Source organism: Phyllobates terribilis, unplaced genomic scaffold (assembly GCF_046119375.1).
Source record: "Phyllobates terribilis strain yellow unplaced genomic scaffold, ASM4611937v1 Scaffold_29__1_contigs__length_15306474, whole genome shotgun sequence".
In the NCBI taxonomy this organism is placed as follows: Eukaryota; Metazoa; Chordata; class Amphibia; order Anura; family Dendrobatidae; genus Phyllobates; species Phyllobates terribilis.
The window spans coordinates 12,339,181-12,349,411 of NW_027362789.1; positions in this window are offsets into that span (position 1 = coordinate 12,339,181).

The following is a 10,231-nucleotide window of genomic DNA, read 5'->3' on the forward strand; positions in this document are numbered from 1 at the left end:
GGCTGACGGGTGGTCCGGGTAGACAAGCAGGCTGATTAGGCAGATAGTCAGGCGAGTGTTCTGGGTAGGCAAGCTGGCGGCACAACAGGTAGCTGGCTGGTTCTTCCAGGTAAGCGGGCAGGCAGGCACGGCAGGTGCTTCCAGGTAAGCGTGCTGGCAGGTAACAGGCAGGTGCTTCCAGGTAAGCGGGCAGGCAGGTAACAGGCAGGTGCTTCCAGGTAAGCAGGGGGGCAGAGCCCATAGACAGACTGGCGGACTGGACTGTAGACAGACTGTCAGGCAGAAGAGAAGTCAGGCTAGCGGACTGAGCAGAAGATCAGACTGGCAAACAGGACTGACTTGCAGAGGACCTGGGGGCTGAAGCAAAGTAAGAATCACAAAGCAACAACCTTGCACGGGCACCTCCATATTGGAGGAGGTGCCTCTTATAGGGAAAGCCCTCCGGTGATTGGCCGGGGACTTTTTAGGACGGTGCGCGCGGCCCCTTTAAGAGGTAGGGAGCGCGCGCGCGCCCTAAGCACAGAGCCAGGGAAGCTGCGTGCACCAGCAGCAGCTGCAGGGAGGCCGGAAGACGCTGGAGCAGGATCGAGGCGGTAAGGGGGACGGCGTCTCTGCCTGGCAGGGGGGAGAGACGCCGATGCTACATGAGGGCGCTACAATATATGGGGGAACTACACTGTATGGGGGCACAATGTGTGGGCATTAAACTGACAGATTTGCAATTCTCCAGAAAAAGCCTGACGTGGATGTTACAAAATAGTCACTGCAGCCGTCTACAATGGGGTTACTTTTGGGGGTTTTCTGCTGTTCTGACACATTCAGGGCTCCGCAAATGTCGCCCGCAAACTATTCTAGCAAAATCTGTGCTCCAAAAGCCAAATAGCGCTCCTTCCTTCTCAGCCCTGACATGTGGCCTAAAAGCAATTTCTGAAGACATATGGAGCTCACCGTGTTCTGAAGAAATTGTGCGATAAATTATGGGGTCCATTTTCACCTATTAACCCTTGTGTACCTGAAAATTTGCAGCAAATACTATAATTATATTTTTACCACTAAAATGTCATTTCCATGTTTCAGTGTTCTAAAATTCTGTGAGGCACCTATGACTTCAAAACACTCACTACACCCCTAGATTAATTCCTTAGGCAGTAAATTTTCAAATATGTGGTCACCTCAGGGGGTTTCTGCTGCTTTCGCATGTCAGGGGCTCTCCAAATGCGACGTGGCATTCACAATTTATTCCAGATAAATAGCACTCTTTCCTTTCCTAGCCCTGCCATGTCCCCAAACAGAAGTTTTTGACCACATATGCGGTATCATCGCGTTCGGAATAAATTATGTAACAAATTATGGGATCCATTTTCAACTATATTATCCATCGTGAAAATTACAGATTTGGGGCTAAAACAATATTTTCGTGAAAAAAAATAAAATTTTCCATATGATGACCTAATGTTATCAAATTATGTGTAGTATCTGTGTGTTCAAAATGCTCACTGTACCCATGGATAAAATCCTTGAGGGGTGTAGTTTCCAAAATGGGGTCACTTGTTGGGCTTTTCCACTGTTTAGGCACATCAAGGGCTCTCCAAACGCAAAATGACACCCTCAGACTATTCCATCAAAGTCTGCGTTCCAAAACGTCACTCCTTCCTTTCTGAGCCCTGCCATGCACCCAAACAATAGTTTTCCTCTATATAGGTAGTATCCGCGTACTCGAGAGATTGAACAACAAATTTTGGGCTTCAATTTCTTCTGTTACCCTTGTGAAAACAAAGAAATTTGGGGCTAAAATTACATTTTTGTTGAAATAGTTGAATTTTTTATCATCACTGCTCTACGCTCTGAACTTGGGGGTTCAATGTGATCATGTGATCACCACATATCTAGATACATTCCATGAGGGGTGTAGTTTCCAAAATGGGGGGACTTATAGGGGGGTTTCCACTATTTTTAGTCACATCAAGGGCTCTCCAAACCCAACATGGTGTCCGGTCTTATTTATAGCCATTTTTGCTTTCAAAAAGTCAAACAATGCTCCTTCCCTTCTGAACCCTGCCGTGCGCCTAAACAGTGGTTTTCCCCCACACATGGGATATCTGCATGCTCAGCAGAAATTGCACAACACATTTTGTGGTCCATTTTCTATTATTAGCCTTGTGAAAAAAAAAAAAAAATTGGGTCTGAAGTAAAATTTATGTGAAAAAAGTTAAATGTTTATTTTTTCCTTCCACGTTGCTTCAGTTCCTGTGAAGCATGTGACATAACTCTGATTTAAGGGCATAAGAATTCAAAGTTTGAAAATTGCAAAATTTTCACCAAATTTCCATTTTTTTTACAAATAAATGTAAGTCATATCGAATAAATTTTACCACTATCGTGAAGTACAATATGTCACTAAAAACAATCTTTGAATTAGTAGGATCCGTTGAAGCGTTCCAGAGATATTGCCTCATAAAGTGACACTGGTCAGAATTGTAAAATTTGGCTTGGTCAATAAGGTCAAAATTGGCTCTAAGGGGTTAAACAACTCTCTTTAGTGCGATCATACAACATACAAGCCTCTGCTTGCTCAGATAGTACACAGCACTACAGTAGTACAGTGCATTATCACTGCTTGTCATGTAATACTAACGGCCCCATACACATGAGTTAAGTGTTGGCTGAACGGTCATTGGCAGACGGCTATCTCTCCTGACTCCCCCATACACACAAATATTCCAGCTTTCCTGTGATCTGTATGAGGGTCGCCTCCAGACTTCTCTAGCGGAGGATTATCTACAGGAAGAACAAACTGATTAGCCTCTGAAATTCAAGATGCCAGATCCTACTCTGCCCTGACATTATCTGTCGGGAGGCCTCCAAATTCATTATATAGTCAACCAAACCCCCGAAATCAGTGCTTTCATTCAACCTCAGTCTAATGTGCTTATATTTGACCACATACATTAAATGGGTACTGCCAAATTACATAGACATCCAAAAAAGACAGAGCGTATACAGTGCTGGCCAAAAGTATTAGCACCCCTGCAATTCTGTCAGATAATACTCTTCCTGAAAATGATTGCAATCACAAATTCTTTGGTATTATTCTCTTCATTTAATTTGCTTGCAAGGAAAAAACACAAAAGAGAATGAAGCAAAAATCAAATCATTGATCATTTCACACAAAACTCCAAAAAAGGGCCGGACAAAAGTATTGGCACCCTCAGCCTAATACTTGGTTGCACAACCTTTAGCCAAAATAACTGCGAACAACCGCTTCCGGTAACCATCAATGAGTTTCTTACAATGCTCTGCTGGAATTGTAGACCATTCTTCTTTGGCAAACTGCTCCAGGTCCCAGATATTTGAAGGGTGCCTTCTCCAAACTGCCATTTTGAGATCTCTCCATAGGTGTTCTATGGGTTTTAGGTCTGGACTCATTGCTAGCCACCTTAGAAGTCTCCAGTGCTTTCTCTCAAACCATTTTATAGTGCTTTTGGAAGTGTGTTTTGGGTCATTGTCCTGCTGGAAGACCCATGACCTCTGAGGGAGACCCAGCTTTCTCACACTGGGCCCTACATTATGCTGCAAAATTTGTTGGTAGTCTTCAGACTTCATAATGCCATGCACACGGTCAAGCAGTCCAGTGCCAGAGGCAGCAAAGCAACCCCAAAACATCAGGGAACCTCCGCCATGTTTGACTGTAGGGACCGTGTTCTTTTCTTTGAATGCCTCTTTTTTTTTTTTTCCTGTATACTCTATGTTGATGCTTTTTCCCAAAAAGCTCTACTTTTGTCTCATCTGACCAGAGAACATTCTTCCAAAACGTTTTAGGCTTTCTCAGGTAAGTTTTGGCAAACTCCAGCCTGGCTTTTTTATGTCTCGGGGTAAGAAATGGGGTCTTCCTGGGTATCCTACCATACAGTCCCTTTTCATTCAGATTTCGACGGATAGTACGGGTTGACACTGTTGTACCTTCGGACTGCAGGGCAGCTTGAACTTGTTTGGATGTTAGTCGAGGTTCTTTATCCACCATCCGCACAATCTTGCGTTGAAATCTCTCGTCAATTTTTCTTTTCCGTCCACATCTAAGGAGGTTAGCCACAGCGCCATGGGCTTTAAACTTCTTGATGACACTGCGCACGGAAGACACAGGAACATTCAGGTCTTTGGAGATGGACTTGTAGCCTTGAGATTGCTCATGCTTCCTCACAATTTAGTTTCTCAAGTCCTCAGACAGTCCTTTGGTCTTCTTTCTTTTCTCCATGCTCAATGTGGTACACACAAGGACACAGGACAGAGGTTGAGTCAACTTTAATCCATGTTAACTGGCTGCAAGTGTGATTTAGTTATTACCAACACCTGTTAAGTGCCACAGGTAAGTTACAGATGCTGTTAATTACACGAATTAGAGAAGCATCACATGATTTTTCAAAGGGTGCCAATACTTTTGTCCACCCCCTTTTTTAGGTTTGGTGTGGAATTATATCCAATTTGGCTTTAGGACAATTCTTTTTGTTTTTTTTTCATTGAAGACAAATTAAATGAAGAGAATAATACCAAAAAATTTGTGATTGCAATCATTTTCAGGAAGAAACTGAGTATTATCTGACCGAATTGCAGGGGTGCCAATACTTTTGGCCAGCACTGTATAAACCCAATAGAGTAAAACGTAAATTTTTATTAATAGAATTTTACAAAGACAAAAATATATTAAAATTCAAGAGGAGGGGATACAAGACAGAGTGACACCTCACCCAGTATAAATTAGAAATGGTACCCCTGTGTATGTCACAATTACAAAAATTTATGTGATATATAAATAATAAAAAATTATATTGTAGCCACCAAGTGGATAGTATATAACATGTGGTTCTTTTACAACATACTCCTAGTGCAATGAAATATATAAAAATTAATCAGACCCACAATGGTACCAGTTCAATAGATCATGCACTACTAGAGTAGTTTAAGTAACAAAAAATCAGAATTAAATCTATAAGGAATATGTATATATTAATAAGTAAATGCTTTATAATACAGCGTATAAATAAATGCATAAACTGCCTTGCGTGCAATAGACATACCAGCTAAAAAGCTGAAGGGGTTAAAAGAACTACCATATAAAAATATAAGAGCATAGATACATGTATAGGATTAGTACCTAGGATATTTGCAGCCACTGGCTAGGCGGAAGCCCCCACGCGCGTTTTGCACCTGCTTCTTCCTGTGGGCGTGTGTTTTAGTCTAATGTGTTTGGAGTCGTGTTAATAGACTTTTGTATATTGCAGGCCCAGACACCATTATTAGGCATTTAAGTATCGTAGTAACTAGGCAGCCCCATACTATTGAGTACTTGGGGAGGAGGAGCATTGAGCTGAACTCTGTCAAAAATTCTTAGATGCCATGTTTGCATTTGACAGCAGCAAGTGGTTAGACTGCCAGGGTTTATGTAGCAGCCGCACCTGTGCCATCCCTGCGGTGTACATCTGTTCTGGTGCTCAAAAGACTTAATTTCTTTTAAAACAAATGTTTAACATGTGTCTCGTGCTTTTTTGCATGTTTTTTTCTTATTACAAGAATTGGAAATGTATGTGAAAAAGGAGATGATACCAAGGGGATTAAGGCTGAAAAAAAATGGCCACAGCCCTGTATGATGAGACATTTCACACAGAGTGGAACTGCATCCTTAGTGATTGTTCATTGAAGTTGATGGGTTAATCCTGAAATATGAGGAGCTGGAACTTACTTTTTATTTCTGTTTTTGTATCCAATCCTCATTGGAAACATTTGTGCACAACAAGGATTTCACTAGCCATAATGAGAAACTGAAAGCTAATTTAGGGAAGATGGAAGATTTTGTTCTGAACATCCACAAAATACATCTACTAGCATGCCAGAAAACAGAGGAAGGGGGGCCACAAACACAAGAGGAAACAGATATACCACCCGGAACAGAAACCGCCGCTATTAGAGCTACCGATTTTGGAATTTGACCAGTTTTGTGTTATCAGAGGAACAATTATCACTTTTAGCGAAAGGCCTAAGTTTTGCCCCTACCAACGAGTTTGCTGTATTTAGAGCAATTTTGGCTGGTAATAGACTGGCGCGGACCCTTACTGTGAAATATCATTTTGATAGCTCTGATAATGATGTTGAAAATATTACTGATGTTGCAACAGTTAGTTCTGATATTACTCCTAACAAATCTTTTCCAGAACAAAAGGTTTTATTACAATTGAAATCATTGGAGAGGGAATCTATGGAATCTGATACCTCTCTGAATAGTCTGTTTCATAGGGGAAATCCATCCTTTAATCCACTTCAATCACGTTCCATGGTTTTAGACGACTTTCAGGATCTTACTGAAAAGGATTTGGTTTCTCTAAAAAAAATGAAATCGCTCATAAGGGAAATAAAAATAACAATCTAACTAGAAAAGAAAAAATTGCCCTGAGGGAACTCAAAACTAATATGGATTTGACAGTGCGTCAAGCAGACAAGTGGGCACAATAGTGGTATTACATTCTATTTAGCTCAAGCTCAATTTGATGGATTTAAGAAACAAGAAACACTGATGTGTATTTGGAACTAACCAGAGACCCCACCAATGATTTCAATATGGAATTATATATATTGCTACAAGAAGGTTTGAGTACAGGAGCCTTGGATAAAAAAACTGGCGGAACAGCTCTATATGGAACAACCTTTCATACCTACAGTACAGACCAAAAGTTTGGACACACCTTCTCATTTAAAGATTTTTCTGTATTTTCATGACTATGAAAATTGTACATTCACACTGAAGGCATCAAACTATGAATTAACACATGTGGAATTATATACTTAACAAAAAAGTGTGAAACAACTGAAAATATGTCTTATATTCTAGGTTCTTCAAAGTAGCCACCTTTTGCTTTGATGACTGCTTTGCACACTCTTGGCATTCTCTTGATGAGCTTCAAGAGGTAGTCACCGGAAATGGTTTTCACTTCACAGGTGTGCCCTGTCAGGTTTAATAAGTGTGATTTCTTGCCTTATAAATGGGGTTGGGACCATCAGTTGTGTTGTGCAGAAGTCTGGTGGATACACAGCTGATAGTCCTACTGAATAGACAGTTAGAATTTGTATTATGACAAGAAAAAAGCAGCTAAGTAAAGAAAAACGAGTGGCCATCATTACTTTAAGAAATGAAGGTCAGTCAGTCCGAAAAATTGGGCAAACTTTGAAAGTGTCCCCAAGTGCAGTTGCAAAAACCATCAAGCTCTACAAAGAAACTGGCTCACATAAGGACCACCCCAGGAAAGGAAGACCAAGAGTCACCTCTGCTTCTGAGGATAAGTTTATCCGAGTCACCAGCCTCAGAAATCGCAGGTTAACAGCAGCTCAGATTAGAGACCAGGTCAATGCCACACAGAGTTCTAGCAGCAGACACATCTCTACAACAACTGTTAAGAGGAGACTTTGTGCAGCAGGCCTTCATGGTAAAATAGCGGCTAGGAAACCACTGCTAAGGACAGGCAACAAGCAGAAGAGACTTGTTTGGGCTAAAGAACACAAGGAATGGACATTAGACCAGTGGAAATCTGTGCTTTGGTCTGATGAGTCCAAATTTGAGATCTTTGGTTCCAACCACCGTGTCTTTGTGCGACGCAGAAAAGGTGAACGGATGGAGTCTACATGCCTGGTTCCCACCGTGAAGCATGGAGGAGGAGGTGTGATGGTGTGGGGTGGCTTTGCTGGTGACACTGTTGGGGATTTATTCAAAATTGAAGGCATACTGAACCAGCATGGCTACCACAGCATCTTGCAGCGGCATGCTATTCCGTCCGGTTTGCGTTTAGTTGGACTATCATTTATTTTTTAACAGGACAATGACCCCAAACACACCTCCAGGCTGTGTAAGGGCTATTTGACCAAGAAGGAGAGTGATGGGGTGCTACGCCAGATGACCTGGACTCCACAGTCACCAGACCTGAACCCAATCGAGATGGTTTGGGGTGAGCTGGACCGCAGAGTGAAGGCAAAAGGGCCAACAAGTGCTAAGCATCTCTGGGAACTCCTTCAAGATTGTTGGAAGACCATTTCTGGTGACTACCTCTTGAAGCTCATCAAGAGAATGCCAAGAGTGTGCAAAGCAGTCATCAAAGCAAAAGGTGGCTACTTTGAAGAACCTAGAATATAAGACATATTTTCAGTTGTTTCACACTTTTTTGTTAAGTATATAATTCCACATGTGTTAATTCATAGTTTTGATGCCTTTAGTGTGAATGTACAATTTTCATAGTCATGAAAATACAGAAAAATCTTTAAATGAGAAGGTGTGTCCAAACTTTTGGTCTGTACTGTATATATCATTAATTTCCTAAGATCCACAAAAACATATATTTCCACCACCACTCAGATCAATAGTAGCGGGCTTAGGTTCTATGGGAGAGAGATTGGGTGTGTGGATAGATTTCTATCTTCAACCACTAGTACATGAAATTCCCAGCTACATTAGGGACTCTAAATTTGTGGCTACTGTATTTGAAGATTTTTCTATAGCAAGAAAATTATCACTGGCTATCATGCGATGTTATACACACGTGGTCAAAATTGTTGGTACCCCCTCGTTTAATGAAAGAAAAACCCACAATGGTCACAGAAATAACTTGAATTTGACAAAAGTAATAATACATTAAAAATCTATGAAAATGAAGCCTGGAGGCCTGGACAGAAATGATGGTACCCCTGAAAATAATGTGACAAAAGAGACGTGTTAAATTAAGTTGTGTCCACTAATTAGCATCACAGGTGTCTACAATCTTGTAATCAGTCAGTGGGCCTGTATATAGGGCTACAGATACTCTCTGTGCTGTTTGGTGACATGGTGTGCACCACACTCAACATGGACTAGAGAAAGCAAAGGAAAGAGTTGACAAGCAAAGGAAAATTGATGACAAATCAAAGAGACGGATAATACAAATGGTAACAAAAGAGCCCAGGATAACTTTTAAAAAGAGATTAAAGGTGAACTTCAAGCTCAAGGAACATCATTGTCAGATCGGACCATCCGTCGTTGTTTGATCCAAAGTGGACTTCATGGGAGACCATCAAGGAGGACACCATTGTTGAAAAAAAAAATCATAAAAAAGCCTGACTGGAATTTGCCAAACTACATGTTGACAAGCCACAAAGCCTCTGGGAGAATGTCCTATGGACAGATGAGACAAAAATGGAAGTTTTTGGCAAGGCACATCAGCTCTATGTTCACAGACAGAAAAATGAAGCATATCAAGAAAAGAACACTGTCCCTACTGTGAAACATGAAGGAGGCTCTGTTATGTTCTGGGGCTGCTTTGCTGCATCTGGCACAGGGTGTCTTGAATCTGTGCAGGGTACAATGAAATCTCAAGACTATCAAGGGATTTTAGAGAGAAATGTGCTGCCCAGTGTCAGAAAGATTGGTCTCAGTCGCAGGTTAATGACCCAAAATACACAGCTAAAAACACGCAAGAATGGCTAAGAGGAAAACATTGGACTGTTCTGAAGTGGCCTTCTATGAGCCCTGACCTAAATCCTATTGAGCATCTTTGGAAAGAGCTGAAACATGCTGTCTGGAAAAGGCAATCTTCATACAAAAGACAACTGGAGCAGTTTGCTCATGAGGAGTGGCCAAAATACCTGTCGAGAGGTGCAGGAGTCTCATTGACAGTTACAGGAATCGTTTGATTGCAGTGATTGCCTCAAAAGGTTGTTAAACAAAATATTAAGTTAAGAAGAACCATCATTTCTGTCCAGGCCGATTTCATGAGTTTAATTTTTTTTTAAATTCTGTGGTAGCAGGGTTGAAAAGCAATGTCTGACTTTCATTTGTTAATTTTCAGAGATTTTTAATTTATTACTTTTGTCAGATTCAAGTTATTTCTGTGACCATTGTGGGTTTTTCTTTCATTAACCCCTTCATGACTGGTCAATATGGCCATGTGAGGGCTTATTTTTTGGGGGACGAGTTGTACTTTTAAACTTCATTACTAGTTTGACCCTATCGTGTACTGGAAAACGGGGAAAAAAATTCCAAGTGCGGTGAAATTTAAAAAAAAAATGCAATTCCACAATTGTGGGTTTTTTTTTGTTTGTTTGTTTTTCCACGTTCACTAAATGCTAAAACTGGTCATTATGAGTTTGTAGACACTAAACATGTATAGGTTCTTTTTATTTAAGTGGTAAAAAAAATTCCCAAAAAAAATGGCGTAATTTTCTT